This window comes from Lissotriton helveticus, chromosome 11 (genome assembly GCF_964261635.1).
Source record: "Lissotriton helveticus chromosome 11, aLisHel1.1, whole genome shotgun sequence".
Lineage (NCBI taxonomy): Eukaryota > Metazoa > Chordata > Amphibia > Caudata > Salamandridae > Lissotriton > Lissotriton helveticus.
Window position 1 is genome coordinate 54,747,924 of NC_136072.1, and position 18,907 is coordinate 54,766,830.

Sequence of the window (18,907 nt, forward strand, 5' to 3'; positions counted from 1 at the left end):
AGTGTCTCCAGTGGTTTTTCTGTAAATTACTTTCCCACCTTTTTTAAGCGAGCGCTTCCCGTGCGCGCCCCGGTACGCGAACCGGCAACGTTACGGGAGTCCTCCATTTTGTGTTTCGGTAGAAATGAGATACAAGATGGAGGGCAAATAATGTTCAGAATGGGTAGAAGGGGGCATGGTACACGTATCCTGACCCCCTAGGTTTTCTGAGGGTGGCTGAGGAGGCCCATATGTGCGAAAAAAACACACATTTTTTTCAAATTTTCGCGCGGTTAGCGTCCGGTGCGCGTACCGGGTAGCGCTCCGGAAAGCGTAAATCGTGAAAATTAGTAAAAAAAAAAGTTACATTTAAAATTTGTTTATGGTGATCATAGTTAGGGTAGCTCTGAGAAGAGCTTTTGGGTCTGTGGTAGATTTAGGTACTTATAAGTAGGTACCAATACATAGTCTTAAATTCAGGATGAAAACTCTGTTCCCCTCATCTGAGAAGTGAACTCCATCTTCTCTGTAGATCTCTTGCATGTAGTAACACAAGTTATTGTTGTAGATGGAGCCCATTCCATGGTCTCTCATGTAAGCTGAAACAGACTTATTTACATGCTTCCTCGATTTCTCAATTTGTGGACAAAATTCGTTTGACCACCTTCATTTCTGTCTTTGGCATATATTTGAATATACCAAGGCAGTTTGAGGAAAAAGTGCCATCAATTGCTCAAAGGTGTCCTTTAAAAGCATTTCCAGACCTACCCCAGTCAAAGTGCCCAAGTCATTTCCTCCACAGTGCACAATTAACAGGTCAGGTTTTGGCAAATGCAAAAAGGTTTTCACCAATGGTATCAATTGGTGACATCTTAATCCTCTGTGGCCAATCCAGTTGATTTCTACATTTTGAAAATTGAGGTTGTGTAAATTTCTGTTATCAGCATACCTTTGAGCCCAGTAGATGTAACTATGTCCAACAATCCAGACAGAAAACATGGTGAGAGAAGGTTCTGCTGCAGTCAGATGAAGTGTGGTAATGAAATGGCAGTTGAAACAGTAGGAGTATGTAATGAAAAAAACTGTGGAGTTTCTGTGCTAATGAATCAGTAGCAGTGATTGGTGGATTTTGATTGCTGAAAACAGAAAGTTAGGGTGCATGGATGAGTTCTTTGAAAAATGTAATTTGAATGGTCAAGAAAAAATCATTTTATGAAAGATTGCACTGGATACGCAGGTGTACTGAGAGTTCAGAGTTCAATTGAAACATTGTTGTGTGAACTTGCAAACATCAGAGGTCTTTCAGGAGGTGGTTGCTATGGAAAAAAGGCAGAAAGGGCAGAAGGGGGAAGGGTGTTGATTTGAAAAAAGTGAGGGAAGAGTTTTGATTGGGTGACATGAGAGATATGTGTGATGAATTACAGCATTTCTGTGCCTTTGTTGGTTGCAGCCTCTGGAGTGCATACACTTTGCTCTGCTAAAGACAAATTGGTGTGTGTCTGAGACTGTTTTAAAATTCAAAAAGTATTTGCTGAGGTGAGAAAAGATTCATTTAATTTAAATAGAGAATAGTATGCTTTAAGGAGAAAATTATGAAGAAAGTTGTGTATTTAAAATGTTGCTTTGTGTCAAGTGTTTTACAAATAGATTTGGTTTCTTTGAGTTACATAGCCATGTTAAAAGTGACGCAAAAGTGGTGGAAGGGCCTTAAAAATATGCTTTCATGTGTGTTAGGGCATTTTAAATCACTTCCCCACATGAATCTGGGTGAATAATTAGCTTACTTGATGTGTTTAAAAACGTTTCTTGAAGTCAATTAGGTTTCTTGATATGTACTGCTAGAGTTTCATAGGCTGCTTGGGGCATATTTACAAGGCCTTTGAGTCACTTTGACGTTATTTTCCCCATTTTAATTTAAGGCATTTCCCCGTGGTGCAAAATGTTGCTTTGTGTCAAGTGTTTTACAAATAGATTTTGTTTCTTTGAGTTATATAGCCATGTTAAAAGTGATGCAAAAATGGTGCAAGGGCCTTAAAAATACGCTTTCATGTGTGTTAGGGCATTTTAAGTCACTTCCCCATGAATCTGGGTGAATAATTTTTTTACTTGATGTGTTTAAAAACGTTTCTTGAAGTCAATTAGGTTTCTTGATATGTACTGCTAGAGTTTCATAGGCTGCTTGGGGCATATTTACAAGGCCTTTGAGTCACTTTGACGTTATTTTCCCCATTTTAATTTAAGGCATTTCCCCGTGGTGCAAAATGTTGCTTTGTGTCAAGTGTTTTACAAATAGATTTTGTTTCTTTGAGTTATATAGCCATGTTAAAAGTGATGCAAAAATGGTGCAAGGGCCTTAAAAATACGCTTTCATGTGTGTTAGGGCATTTTAAGTCACTTCCCCATGAATCTGGGTGAATAATTTTTTTACTTGATGTGTTTAAAAACGTTTCTTGAAGTCAATTAGGTTTCTTGATATGTACTGCTAGAGTTTCATAGGCTGCTTGGGGCATATTTACAAGGCCTTTGAGTCAGTTTGACGTTATTTTCCCCATTTTAATTTAAGGCATTTCCTCGTGGTGCAAGGTCCTTGTAAATACGCCCCCATGTGTGCTTGGCAAATTTAAGTACTGACAGGGTGTGCTTGTACATAGGAGCTGTGTTGTGTTTTCAAATTATAACCACAAAATCGTTTTTTTTTTAAAAGAAATGCTTTTTACATTTCATAAGAACGTCAATATGGTGTGTGCTTCTTTAAATAAATATTTAATTTACACCATGAATATGGGAGAATAATTTTATTTTTTGCCGGTTTAAAAACACGTTTCTTGAAGTCATTAAGGTTTCACAATATGTTCTGCAAGAGTTTCATAGTCAACAAGGGGGCAAATTTACAAAGCTTATGAGCCACATTCACGTCATTTTCCCCATGTTAAAAGTGACTTTAAAGGTGGTGCAAGGTCCTTGTAAATAAGCCCTCATGAGTGCTTGGTAAATTTAAGTCATTTCTCTGTAGTGCAAGGCTCTTGTAAATACGCCCACATGTGTGCTTGGCAAATTTAAATACTGACAGGGTGTACTTGTACATAGGAGTTGTGTTGTGTTTTCAAATTATGACATGAAAATGGTTCATAAAGAAAAGGAATGCTTTTTACATTTATGTCAATGACAAAAAGGTGTCTGCTTCTTTAAATAAATATATCACTTCTCACCATCAATCTGGGAGAATATTTTAATTGTTTGTTGGTTAAAAAATCGTTTTATCTCCTCTGTACTCTTCAACAAGCCTAAATTTCATCTGTAACCCTGAGTAGGCCTCACCTCAAACAAACCTCTGGATAGGCCACACCTTATCGGCATCCTGAATCAATCATTTAAAATGTTAGGGGCAGATTTATGATGGCCGTGCGCCTCTTTTGCACCGCCGTTGCGTCACTTTTGTGACGCAGCAGCGGTGCAAAAGATGCACCATTTTGCAAGATAGGCCTCACTTCATCTGCAACAAGATACCGTCAGTTTAAACTGTATACATTTAGGACTGTGTAGGGGGAATGGAGAAGCTGAATCTTCTGTAAGTGTCAAAGTTGTTGCATACAGTCCTCACCTTCTGCGTACTCTTTAATATGCTACACTACATCTGCACAATGAGATACCTAAGCTGAGGAAATACAGGTGATGTGATTGTGAAATGAGCAAAAATATTTGCACGTTTTTCAATTATATCACCTGTGTTTCCTAACATTACGAATCACATTGTGCAGATGAGGTTTAGGCCTGTCCAGGGAGACAGAGGACGTCTGGCCTTTGTTCAAGAGTGCAGTGGACATGACTCACTTAATTGGTAGGCCTGCACATGTACTATCTCCTCTGTACTCTTCAACAAGCCTAAATTTCATCTGTAACCCTGAGTAGGCCTCACCTCAAACAAACCTCTGGATAGGCCACACCTTATCGGCATCCTGAATCATTCATTTAAAATGTTAGGGGCAGATTTATGATGGCCGTGTACCTCTTTTGCGCTGCTGTTGCGTCACTTTTGTGACGCAGCAGCGGTGCAAAAGATGCACCATTTTGCAAGATAGGCCTCACTTCATCTGCAACAAGATACCGTCAGTTTAAACTGTATACATTTAGGACTGTGTAGGGGGCATGGAGAAGCTGAATCTTCTGTAAGTGTCAAAGTTGTTGCATACAGTCCTCACCTTCTGCGTACTCTTTGATATGCTAGACTACATCAGCACAATGAGATACCTAATCTGAGGAAATACAGGTGATGTGATTGTGAAATGAGCAAAAATATTTGCTCGTTTTTCAATTATATCACCTGTGTTTCCTAACATTACGAATCACATTGTGCAGATGAGGTTTAGGCCTGTCCAGGGAGACAGAGGACGTCTGGCCTTTTTTCAAGAGTGCAGTGGACATGACTCACTTAATTGGTAGGCCTGCACATGTACTATCTCCTCTGTACTCTTCAACAAGCCTAAATTTCATCTGTAACCCTGAGTAGGCCTCACCTCAAACAAACCTCTGGATAGGCCACACCTTATCGGCATCCTGAATCATTCATTTAAATTGTTAGGGGCAGATTTATGATGGCCGTGCACCTCTTTTGCGCTGCTGTTGCGTCACTTTTGTGACGCAGCAGCGGTGCAAAAGATGCACCATGTTGCAAGATAGGCCTCACTTCATCTGCAACAAGATACCGTCAGTTTAAACTTTATACATTTAGGACTGTGTAGGGGGCATGGAGAAGCTGAGGCTTCTGTAAGTGTCAAAGTTGTTGCATACAGTGCTCACCTTCTGCGTACTCTTTCATATGCTAGACTACATCTGCACAATGAGATACCTAAGCAAAGGAAACACAGGTGATGTGATTGTGAAATGAGCAAAAAAATTGCACGTTTTTCAATTACATCACCTGTGTTTCCTAACATTACAAATCACATTGTGCAGATGAGGTTTAGGCCTGTCCAGGGAGACAGAGGAGGTCTGGCCTTTGTTCAAGAGTGCAGTGGACATGACTCACTTCGTTGGTAGGCCTGCACATGTATTATCTCCTCTGTACTCTTCAACAAGCCTAAATTTCATCTGTAACCCTGAGTAGGACTTACCTCAAACAAATCTCTGGATAGGCCACACCTTATCGGCATCTAGAAACAATCATTTAAAATGTTAGGGGCAGATTTATGATGGCCGTGCGCCTCTTTTGCGCTGCCATTGCGTCACTTTTGTGACGCAGCAGCAGTGGAAAAGATGCACCATGTTGCAAGATAGGCCTCACTTCATCTGTAACAAGATACCGTCAGTTTAAACTGTATATATTTAGGACTGTGTAGGGGGCATGGAGAAGCTGAGGCTTCTGTAAGTGTCAAAGTTGTTGCATACAGTGCTCACCGTCTGCGTACTCTTTGATATGCTAGACTACATCTGCACAATGAGATACCTAAGCAAAGGAAACGCAAGTGATGTGATTGTGGAATGAGCAAAAAAAATTGCACGTTTTTCAATTACATTACCTGTGTTTCCTAACATTACGAATCACATTGTGTAGATGAGGTTTAGGCCTGTCCAGGGAGACAGAGGAGGTCTGACGTTTGTTCAAGAGTGCAGTGGACATGATTTACTTCGTTGGTAGGCCTGCACATGTATTATCTCCTCTGTACTCTTCAACAAGCCTAAATTTCATCTGTAACCCTGAGTAGGACTCACCTCAAACAAATCTCTGGATAGGCCACACCTTATCGGCATCTAGAAACAATCATTTAAAATGTTCGGGGCAGATTTATGATGGCCGTGCGCCTCTTTTGCGCCGCTGTTGCGTCACTTTTGTGACGCAGCAGCACTGCAAAAGATGCACCATGTTGCAAGATAGGCCTCACTTCATCTGCAACAAGATACCGTCAGTTTAAACTGTATATATTTAGGACTGTGTAGGGGGCATGGAGAAGCTGAGGCTTCTGTAAGTGTCAAAGTTGTTGCATACAGTTCTCACCTTCTGCGTACTCTTTCATATGCTAGACTACATCTGCACAATGAGATACCTAAGCAAAGGAAACACAGGTGATGTGATTGTGAAATGAGGAAAAAAAATGCACGTTTTTCAATTACATCACCTGAGATACCTAAGCTGAGGAAATACAGGTGATGTGATTGTTAAATGAGCAAAAATATTTGCACGTTTTTCAATTATATCACCTGTGTTTCCTAACATTACGAATCACATTGTGCAGATGAGGTTTAGGCCTGTCCAGGGAGACAGAGGAGGTCTGGCCTTTGTTCAAGAGTGCAGTGGACATGACTCACTTCGTTGGTAGGCCTGCACATGTATTATCTCCTCTGTACTCTTCAACAAGCCTAAATTTAATCTGTAACTCTGAGTAGGCCTCACCTCAAACAAACCTCTGGATAGGCCACACCTTATCGGCATCCTGAAACAATCATTTAAAATGTTAGGGGCAGATTTATGATGGCCGTGCGCCTCTTTTGCGCCGCCATTGCGTCACTTTTGTGACGCAGCAGCAGTGCAAAAGATGCACCATGTTGCAAGATAGGCGTCACTTCATCTGCAACAAGATACCGTCAGTTTAAACTGTATATATTTAGGACTGTGTAGGGGGCATGGAGAAGCTGAGGCTTCTGTAAGTGTCAAAGTTGTTGCATACAGTGCTCACCTTCTGCGTACTCTTTCATATGCTACACTACATCTGCACAATGAGATACCTAAGCAAAGGAAACACAGGTGATGTGATTGTGAAATGAGGAAAAAAAGTGCACGTTTTTCAATTACATCACCTGTGTTTCCTAACATTACGAATCACATTGTGCAGATGAGGTTTAGACCTGTCCAGGGAGACAGAGGAGGTCTGGCCTTTGTTCAAGAGTGCAGTGGACATGACTCACTTCATTGGTAGGCCTGCACATGTATTATCTCCTCTGTACTCTTCAACCAGCCTAAATTTAATCTGTAACCCTGAGTAGGCCTCACCTCAAACAAATCTCTGGATAGGCCACACCTTATCGGCATCCTGAAACAATCATTTAAAATGTTAGGGGCAGATTTATGATGGCCGTGCGCCTCTTTTACGCCTCCGTTGCGTCACTTTTGTGACGCAGCGGCGGAGCAAAAGATGCGCTATGTTGCGACATATTTACAACTTGATGCATCTAGGCAGATGTGTTACACTGTAAAATCTTGCCCCACATGAAACCTGCGTCAGGTTTCATGTGGGCGTTTTGTTGCAGGGTGGGCGTTCACTTGCATGAAAGCCCTGTAAAAGCAACACAGTGAAATTTACAAGATTTCACTGAGTCAGCTTTATGGCATTGCTGAATCAAATCCTTACGCCTGTTTGAAACAGGCATAAGGAGTGACGAACCTTGCAATGTGTGGCTTGCCCATGTGCATTGCAGTAGTCATGTCGCGCTTGCGACGTGATTCCTGCAATGCGCTGCTTTTGCGGCACAGATGCGTGACGCATCTGTGCTGTTTTTGCCCCATGGTGCTCCGCATTGTGAATGCGGCACACCATGGGTGGCAGAGCAGCGGCGCACGTTAACTGGTGCATCCCTGGGGATGCGCCAGTTAACATAAATCTGCCCCTTTACATTTAAGTATGAGCAGGGGACACAGAGTCGGTGAGGCTTATCCAAGGTTAAGAAGAGATGAGTCCTGTTCACTGAAAACTTGGACATAGGCCTCACCTCCTCAGCATCGCTGGACATGGTTAAATAATATCTGCAAAATGTTACTCTTGTTAAAAATTTTACTATTATAGTCTCTGAGATTTGTCTCTTACTCTGCAACATCTCATTGTTGTTCTCTTTCTTTAAAGATCACGACAACATCAAGCATGAGTGATAATGAGCAATCTGTTGATCTCGATCTTATCATTGAACTTGTCATTGAAACATCAGTGGAAGTAGATCCCTTGGATGATTTAAAACCTGTGGATGATGAATATGATGAGGATGCCGATTTGTCAGAATTGTATGACATAGGGTTGGAAGCTGACCTGCTCGAGCCTATGGAACTATAAAGACTTATTTTTAAAAGTTACTGGAAATGAAAAGTAACCATGTTAACCGTTTCATTTAAAATTAAATACAACTTCAAAAACAGCTTGTGTGAAGTGTCTTTAATAAAATAGTGAAATATGCTAATAAAATTAGTTCAGATTCACATATAAAAGAGCACAGGTCAAATGTAGAAGCATTCCATTTCTTTGCTAATATTTGTGAGTTTTAAATTTGCCAATGCACTAAAAATTATTGTATGTAGAATTGACAAGTAGTGTGTTAATTTTTTGACGACTGTTATTGATTTACTGTTTGATAATAGTGGTTAATAACATTTTTTATTATATTTTACCACAGATTCAACTGCAGATCATTTCAAAATTACACAATGCCTTCGAAGCAAAGAAGGAGAAAGGCTACAAAACGTCAAACACAGCAGCTTACTACATGCTTGCAGCAGTCCTCTACAATAAAAACTCGTCAAGTCACCAAGAAAGCTCCGGGTAAGACAACAAAATCATTCCTAAGAAACATTTCCAGAAAAAAAAGTATCACTACAGAACATGTTTTAGTCCAGAAAAAGGGAGCCAATTTAAACGGAAAGGAAAGGCCAATCAAAAATGTTACTGCTAGAGCAGGAGATAACTCTGTGCATGGTAGTAGAAGGAAAAATCAGTTTAGGGACATTCGTAGACGAATGTTCCGCAACAGGATAATTGGCAATTTGTTAAAAAATATTAAGAAAGGTCAACAGAAAGTGGCTTTTTATAAAAGAAAGAAAAATCTTGAGAAAAATATTGATCAGGCATTCGAAATTAAGCGAAAGTTATTTATTTTGATAATCAATAGAATTAGGAAACTAAACAAGGCAATTTATGATTTCAAATCAAATAGTAGATGGAAGAGAACAGTTAATCGTAGTAATTTTTGTGAAGTTTTTTCAGGAGAATGGATGCATAGTTCAAGTTGTGAGGCATTTTTTAATGAGGAGAGTTATTTCTAGGATAATGATTTGGTGCATGCAGTTGACACCAGTGGTCGAGCATATGAGGTGAAAGATGGTTGTCCGGTTGAAAAAGAAAAACTTGTGACAACAGAGGCAGAAGAGGTGTTAGGTAATGAGGTTTTAGGAAAACGTCCTAAGGGACCAGTGTATACCTGGAAGTGTAGTAGTATTTGCAGTGTGCGACAGGATTCCATCAATTTGCTTTGTGATTTTCTACGGACATTTAATAAGAAAAGTTTGAAACAGAAAATGAAGTTGTTGCAAGAATTAGATCCTTGCAGAGTGAGAGAAGTGACAGGTTTGCATGGTCATTCATTGGCTTGTCTTTCCAGGAGAGTATGCCAGAGTGTTTTTCATCATTTCAGGATGCTAGCAGTGCATCATAATAAAGTGAGGAAATTAGTTAGAATGTTGTATTATGCTAAGAGTCCAGCAATTATGCTTAAACAATTATGCACTGCTCTTTTGCATGGTTCTGAAGTAGATGTGAAGAAAATGTGTGAAGAAATTGAGTTTTGTTACTTTGCAAGTAAAGAGGAGAATGTTGAAATTGACCCAGAAGAAGAAGGTAATGTGGAAGTGAGTGTACAGATTTCCAGTACAGATAATTTTCAGAAGGAAATTGCCACGTTTCAGGTGAAATCAAGTGAGAGGCCTAATTTCACTTGTGTGTGTTGTCGACGCACTTATTATAAGAATCAGACTAAGTTAGTGGATTTATATGCAAAAAGTGAAAGGGAAAATAATAGTGAATGGAAGGATTTCGCAACATACTTGATGGTAGAAAATTGTTTTGATTTGGGATTGGATCTACGTGTGTGTACTTATTGTTGTAGCAAATTAAATCAAAACCAGATGCCTGCTAGAGCGGTTCATAATAATCTGGAATTGGTTGACATTCCTTCTGAATTGAAGGATTTCAATACTTATGAATCTATTTTGATTCAAAGTGTCCATCCCTTTCAGGCTATTGTACGAATGGAGCCAAAGACTGGGAAATTGCCTCCATCAGATTTACAGAGAGGATTAAAGGGAAGAGTTGTTTATTTGCCTCTAGATTTGAAGAAAAACATTAATAAAATTGGAGTAGAGAAAGTCGAAGAGGAACCTCTGGTTATCTTAGTTAACGGGGTTCCGACAAAGAGTAAAAAAATCTGGCAAGATTTAGTGGATGTTAGGAAAGTCAAAAAGGCAACATTGTATTTGATGAAAAACAATCAGCACTACAAGAATGTATGTGTTGCAGAAGAGGAAGTAAGTGAAGAAGAGGACAGCGATTTGTGTGCTGGACAAATTGAGAAAGTAGAAGCCTCTAAAAATGAAGAAATATATGAACATTATAGTGTTCATCCTTTGCATTCCAAGGAAGTCATGGGGAATGCTATTGAGTTGTTTCAAATGAAACAAGCCAAAGGGAGTCCCATTAGTGTTTGGGAGGAAAGTTTGGAAGCTCGGTGTTTCCCACAGCTATTTCCAACAGGTCAAGGAGCAAGATATGATGAGCGACCTCATCAAATTCCTGCTTCTGAATACCGGACTTTACGATTGTATGCAGAAGATCCTAGGTTTCGTCAATGCATTCCCTATTTGTTTCATCTACTGTTTGAAAGTGATCTGTCTGGACTGTCATATGCAGTGAACCACATTTTGAAAAGTGGTGTACAGATGCAAAATATCTCGGCAAGGGACTTTATGGATAAAGTCAATATGCAAGACAGTATTTTGGATTCTCACCTGATTAATCTCATGGCGTGTCAGCGTGGTACTAATGAGTACTGGTACCATCGTCATGGTGATTTAAAATGTATGCTGAGGCACTTAGGAACTCCCACATGGTTCCTCACTCTCAGCTGTGCCGAGTATGGCTGGGAAGACTTACTTGAATTTCTACGAGAGGCAAATGGAAACATTGAAAATATCGAATTCAAGACACCCGGAGAACTGTGCTCTTTGGATCCAGTGAATGTATGCAGGTACTTCAAACATAGATTTGAAGCTATGATGTCTTTCATCATGAACAAGAAAAATCCACCTCTTGGAGAGGTGTTGGATTTCTTCTGGAGAAAGGAGTACCAAGCAAGAGGTGCTCCTCATATACATATGCTGCTATGGATCAAAGATGCACCCAAATTTGGAACAGATCCGGATGACTTAGTGATGAGTTTCATAGAACAGTATTCTACATGTGCTGTTCCAAAGACAAAGGAAGACAAAAGCCTAAGAGAACAAGTTTTACGCTTCCAAAGCCATCGTTGTGAAAAGTACTGTCGTCGTAAATTCAGAAACAAGGACAAGTTCTACACAAAATGTCGTTTCGCCTTTTCACGACCGGTGATTTCTAAAGGAAGAGTGAACAGTTTGATGTCTTCGCTGCGACATAATGTGACGAGGAAATCACCCAAAAATACATACAATTTGAAAAGGAACGAAGAGTCCAAGTACATCAACGACTACAACCCAGTGATTTTGTCCATGTGGAATGCTAACATGGATATACAGTTTGTGGCTGATAACTGTATGGCTGTGGCTCGGTATGTGACATCTTACATCACCAAAAAAGAAAAGACAGAATTGAAGGATATGTGGGAGGACATTTCCCATGAAAAGAGCCTCAGTAAGAAGTTGTACAGTTTCAGTCTGAAGATGTTGTCGCATCGAGAAATCGGAGCTTACGAATGTTCTGACCGGTTATCTTCAGCAAGTCTCTATGCCAAATCTAGGAGTATCATTTGGGCGAGTCTTGGTCTTGCTGCAACGCGTAATCGAGTTCTGAAACCTGTGTGGGAAATTGAGTATTTGGCGGAAAAGGAGACAAACAGTACCGATATTTTGAAGACCGACATGTTGGATACATATTATCCAAATAGAAGCAGTCACCTCGAGAATGTTTGTCTGTATGAGGTTCTACAAAATTACATATTCAAGAGGAACATCAAAGAAGATATTGATAAAGGAGTGTATGCTGTAATTGGAAGTGAGGGATGTCTGGTCAAGCAAAGAAAATGCCAATTGGTAAACCATCGAAAATTGAGTGGCGAATCTCCTGAAAGAAAAGAGTTTTTCTATTTAGCTCTTTTGCAACTTTTCAAGCCTTGGCGTGCAGAAGAGGAACTGCTTGGAGATTTCCTCTGTTACGAAGACTCTTTCAATGCCGCCAAGGAGACCATAGAATGTCCTGTTTTTCCCAAATATCTAGAAATGTTGAATGCGGAAATCGAGCAGGAAGCAAGGATTGCAGCCGAGATTGCTAGAGACAGTTCTCAGGACAGTCAGAGTTCTGTTTCATTGAGTCAGGATCCACTAGGAGGACCAGTTATCGAAAATGAAGCTGCCACTGCCATGATTGAAGTGGAAAGAGCCATGGCACATGCTCAGGAGGATGCGGTTAACTTAGAAGACTTGGAAAGACAACTCAACGTTGAGCAGAGGAAAATATATGATGAAGTTACCAACCAAATTGATCATGGATTAAGTCATGAGAAGAAAGAGTGCTCATGTACGTCGTTGAAGCCTGTCCAACTGTACGTGAGTGGAGAAGCGGGAACTGGAAAAAGATTCCTCATTAAAGCAATTTCATGTTATTTGCAGAAAAGGACTGAGTCATCGCTGTCTTGTGTTGTCACCGCTCCAACTGGACTGGCAGCACATAACATTAAAGGTACTACTTTGCATCGTCTACTGATGCTGCCAGTGGAGCATGATAACAAATTACAATACCACAAGTTATCTGGAGATGCTTGTTGTGAAGTTTCCAGAGTCTTGAGGAAAATGAAACTTCTTATCATTGACGAAGTAAGCATGGTTTCCAATGTCATGCTTGCCTTTGTGCATTTAAGAATGCAAGAAGTTCTCAAAACAGAGTATGATGTGTTATTTGGTGGCAAACACATCATTGTTTTCGGTGATCTTCTGCAGCTGACACCAGTGAAAGGAAAACCAGTTTTTAAACTACTTACGCATGAAGATACCAGGAAGTGCCTAGGGAGCATTGGCAACGTTAATATATGGTTAAACTTCAATTATGCTGAACTGCGTGAAAATATGCGTCAAGCGAAGGATGAAGATTATAAGAATATTCTACAAGATGTTAGAATCGGAAAAGTGACCGAGCATGGGAAAGAAGCTTTACATGCACGATTACTGTCAAATTTGTATCCAGAAGAAGACGTTGTGCCAGAGAATATATTTCGGAAAATTACTGAGAAGAAATCTGGAATATGTTTGATGCCAACTCTTGCAGAATGTGCCATCTTCAACAACAAAATGTTGAATTTAGAAAACCAAGAGATTGTGAAACTGGAAGCTATTGACAGAATAGAGCATATGGGAGCAACAATTATTTTGTCTGAGAATTTGAAATCTAAATTGGATTCATTAGAGAAGACTATATCTAAAACTGCTGGTTTTGAAAAGACTCTGAATGTGTGTTTAAATTGCCGTATCATTTTGAGAAGGAATTTACATGTTGAAAGAGGTCTGGTAAATGGATCAATGGGTAATGTTGTTGATTTTGAGAAATACAGAAAAAGAGATGGAATTGAATTTTTAAAAATTAAATTTGATGGCATTGAGGAAGTACAGCTAATTGGTCGTTGCTCTGCTAGGTTTTTGCTTGTAAAAGACTTATATGTTCGCCGTAAGCAGTTTCCTGTTTGCTTGGCATATGCGGTGACAATCCATAAATCGCAAGGTTTAAGTGTAGACAGTGCATTGGTAAATATTGGCAGTTCTGTGTTCAAGGAGGGTATGGCATATGTGGCAATGTCACGAGTCAGAACTTTATCGGGATTGTACTTGATTGAGTGTGATGTCACAAACATTTGTGCGGATCTAGATTGTGTTAAGGAATACAATAGGTTAAGAAGAGAGTATGCGCCACATTTGCCTCAATATCCTTTGTTTGAGAAACGTGTGGTAGGCCGGAAACGAAGAAATGTGACCAATAGTAGAGAGGTTGTACCAAAAAGACGAAAAGTCGATGAACCTGAAATTATAAGCAGAAAGAAAAAGGATTCTGTTGAAGATGTTGTTGGTTTTCAATTTGAAAATAGTTCTGGTGTCAACTGCTATGCTAATGTAGTGGTTAATGTTGTCTTTTCTCTAGAAACTTTAAAAGAACAGATTGTGATCAATTCGGATCAAAGTTTTTGCTGCTTGTTGAATTCTGTGTTAGAGAAATGTAGCACTGATAGAACAAAAATAGAAAGTGTGTCTGAAATTCGAAATCTGTTAGACAAATGTTCAGGTCAAACGCAATTCTCTCAAAATATTCAGCAAGATTGTCAGGAGTTTTTAATGTATATGCTTGATGTATTGCAAGATGAAGGTGTAGATGTAGATCATCTGTTTGGCCTTTCTTATCAATGGCAGCATGACTGCGAGAACTGTAGGGTATCAAGTACTACTAGTGTAGACTCAGAAAGATTTATATATTTAACTTTGCCAGACAGTAAATCAGTGTCCTTTAATAAGCTAGTAAAAGCAGCCGATCAAAACATGGAGTGTAGCAATGTAAGTCTGCAATGCTGTCCACATTGTTTATACGAACATATGGCCAGTATGTCATTTTAATGTTCCAACGATGTAGGCCTGATGGAACAAAATTGACAACTTTAATTAAAAATGTTGTGGCTTCGCAGTTGTCAATATCAGGAAGGACTTTTGTAACTGCAGCAATTATATATCATGACGTTCCTTCAACAACATCAGGACATTACACCGCTTATTTGAAGTCTGGAAACGGCTGGTCATTCTGCAATGATTCTGTTTTAACTTTCAAAAAAAGATTGCCTTTTGACCTTATAAATTCTTACCTGGTGTTTGTAGAACCAAAATTTTAGGGTAGGAATCTCGGGATTTGCTCTGAGGAATTTCAAGAGGTTCTAATGGCTCCTACACTATTTGGCCTTGAGGATAAGTGTAGTACAGAGTCAAAAGTTATTTTTGAGTTTTAAGTAGTTCCTGGAAAAAAAAGGTTTTCTTACAGAAAGTGGTGGGCACGGATTAGTTAAAGGACAACAGAGTATTTCCCAAAGCAAACGGTGTTCTTACCATAACACTTGACGTCATGGAAAAATAACTGCACTTTGAATGAGTTCAGAAAAACTGTTTCTTTTAATAAGCTAATTCAAGCAGCCAATCAAAACATGGAGTAGAGGTAATGTAAGTCTGCAATGCTGTCCCCATTATTTGTACAAACTTTTGGTTATAATGTCATTTTAAAATTCCAACAATATAAACCTGATGAAAGTAAGTCTTCAACTTTAATTACAAATGTTGTGGCTACACAGTCATTGATTTTAGGAAGAACATTTGTAACTGCAGCTATTATATGACATGATGGTCCTTTGACAACATCCGCTTATTACACAGCTTATTTAAAATGTAAAAAAAGCTGATGTTTCGGAAATGATTCACATTTGACTATGAAACAATGTTGCCTTTTGACTTAAAAATATTCTTACTTTCTGTTTTCAGAAGAGAGAATTTTGGGTAGGTAACTGGCCTATAATGATTCTAGGAGTTGATATAATTTTATGTACTGTTTTAAATTGCTTTGTGATTAAAAGTGATGTAGAAAATTAAATAATTGTAGTAGTCATAGAGGTAGTGTAAGTGTGCCTCATAGTAAGCAGTATCAATGTCATAGGAAATGTGGAACATGAGTGAGCAAGAAGGGTGAGATATTACTAGTACAGGATTGTGAAAGTGATCTTGAACGTTTTCTTTCTGAAAGTTGCGGAAAAAGAAAATGACGGGATTTGCTTAGAAGAATTCCAAGAGTTATAAATGGCTTTTACACGATTTGGCCTTGAGGAAAAGTGCGGTAGAGAGCGAGAAGTCATTTATTGTATGTAACATATTTGTCAAAACGATGGAGCTTTTCTTTCAGAAAGTGGCGGGCTGAAAATAATAACAGCACAACAGAGTATAAGCTGTTCATAGGACATCCTTCGATGTCATGGAAAGTAAGTTACTTTTAAGGAGTTCTGATTTCTGATTGGTTATGTTATATGGGTTTTTTAAACACAATCATTTTGATTGTGTTTTTTTTCCCCCGCTGTTATATGATGAATACCTTCAACTCACTGTTTTTAGTGAAATTTGATATATTCTGAGAACAGCAAAAATAAACCATTTAACATGTATAATTAATTCTGTACTTTGTATAGTTAATTTTAATTTGTACTCGTCTTATCTCATGCTCACTCATCTTTTACTACCTTCTATCAATCCTCCTTACATACTCACATTGCGTTTTGTTTTATTCTCTTTCACCCTTGCTCTCTAACTCCACTTATCTTTCAACCTTTGTTTCCCTAATCCAACTCTGCTTTTTTCTTTTCTCCCTTGCACCATTTTCCAGCTTTTAGACCTTCTGATTCGCTTGTCTTTTCCATCTTTCCTCCCTTTGTTTTCTAAATTAAATATTTTTGGGTTCTCCTTTTTTGGTGCAATCAGTTACTATAACTCACCCTCACTCATTTATCTTTCTTTGTTGCCTCACTCAGTCTATATCTGACACTCTTTCCTTCACTTCCTCTGTCTCCTCTCTCCCTCACTCTCTTTTCCTTATTCACCCTTTCCTTATATAGTTTACCTTACTCACTTTCTTTTAGTAGCTTACACAACTTCAATTTAGTTTTCTCTTCTATCCTTCTTTTCTGTCACTGAAAGTATCTTTCTTTTTTTTCTCTTAGTAATTTACTCTATTACAATTTCTTTTTGTCTCTGACTGTCTATCACCGTTTCTTTCTCTTTTTTTCTGCATGTTTATCTCTAACTTTATTTCTTTGTAAAATTGGATGATTGTCAATCTTTTCCCTTTTCTTTTCTAATTTTTAAATACATGTTTTAATATTTTTCAAATTTTTGTTGTTTCTTTCACAGATTGAAAGTATAACAATAACAAGTGACTAAGTTAACGACAATTATAAGGTAAGTGTTTTGTACTCTTTTCGTTACATTTCTATCACATTTAACTTCTATTAGTTCCACTGCTTCATGTCTTTAACCATCAGTTTCCTGCCTTTGCTACTTCCCTCATTCCTTTTTCTATTACTTACTTACTCTACTCCTTCCACTCCTTTTCTCAGTCCCTCTGTTCTCATAGTTCCTCACTCCTGTTCACTCACTCCGTCTCTATTACTCTCACTATCTCTGACTCATCGCTCTTTCACTACTTGTTCATTATGCTTTCTCCCTGTAGTTCAAGCACACTAAGGGGCATATTATCAACACAGGTGATAAAATTATCGCTGCTTTTATCGGCAGAAAACTGCCGCAAAAGCGGCTTTAGCGGAAGTTTTCTGCTGATAAAAGCAGCGATAATTTTATCGCCTGTGTTGATAATATGCCCCTATGTTATTTACATTTCTTTGCTGTTTCAATCATTCCTATTCTGTCACTTCTTCTTTTCTGCTTTCTGTTTTTTCTCTCTGTTATTCCACATGTTTTAACCTTAGTCACTATCATACATCTTGTTTTATTCCTATTTACTTTCGCTCACTATTTTCTTAACACTTTCCCTCAGGATTGTTCTTTTAGTCCGGTTCTATCCCTACCTCTCCTTCCACATCCTTTACTGTTTTTCTTCTTAATTTGAAAATTCACTCACATTCTCTAAGAAACTCTTGTTTATTATTCTTCTACTCTCCTTTTTTTCTTTCACTATTTTGTTTTTCACAATTATACCCTCTGCCATCTTTTCTTCGGTAAATAGATCTATTAAACAGTATCTCTGTGTTACTCCCTCTAGCTGTCTTTCTTTTAACATTACTCTCTGTTTCCTTCCCTTATACTTACTCTTCTTTTTTAAAAAAACTTTTTATTCTGGTTCGCTTCCGGTTCGCGTACCGGAGCGCGAACCGGGAAGCGAATCAAAAGAAATAGAGGTTGCCAGAGTGCTAAACATTCTAGCAATTTTTTTTAAAGGGGAGGTAGTTCTGAAAAGAACTTTTTTTTATTATTTTTGTTGTTTTATATTTTTTTATTATTTTTCTGAACATTTTTTTACTTTTTTTGTATTTTTTGAACGATTTTATATTTTTTTTGGTTTTTTTTGGGGGGGGGAACGAAAATGATTCATTATAAAGGGCTCAACAGGAGCAACAAAAAAAAAGATAATTTATTTTCTGGGGCGTTTTGGACATTTGTGATTGTCGATAGCTGTGTTGATTAAATTTATGCTACTCTCCCTGTAGCAAATCAATTGGCCGCAAAAAATGCACACATGCTTCACATTCCCAAACTTCAGCTGGATATTTGGGACCGTCTCCCTCGCCTCTGGTCCCGTCACTGCCTCTTGATTTGATGTACTGGCCACAGGACGGGGGTTATCCTGCAGGTCACGTACCTGCGCAGCACTATAATTTATAGGGTGCCACCTATCCATATGGCGATGCATGGTGTAATTGCCATAGCTGTATTTCTTATCAGTCCCTCTGGACAGAACTTTTTTGCAGATAAGACAGGTAACATAGCGGGCATTTACTTTTTTTTGGCCCCGGGGATATTTGAAAAATTGCCAGATGTAATTTTCCTTGACATGGGACCTCCTAGGCTCTTCAGGCAAAAACTGCCTCTCTTGCTCCTCTTCCTCTTCTTCCTCTTCTTCCTCCTCTTGCTGAAGGATAACCTGAGGAGGTGGTCCTCCCTTCTTAGGAGGTGGTGGTGGTGGTGGGGGTGCACCAGCTGCAGCTCCTACTGAAGCCATTTTTTAGTAAGCAAAATAGGTCTTCCTCTCACAAAGTTGAAAGTCAGAGTGAGAAAAAAGGTGGGGGCTTTCATCATTTTGGAAAAAAAATAGTTCTAAACCAATGAAAAGTGTTATTTTTAGGTCACATGACCTAGCCTTACATCATTAGGAAACCAAAAGTGAAATGAACCAATGAAAAGTTTTATTAA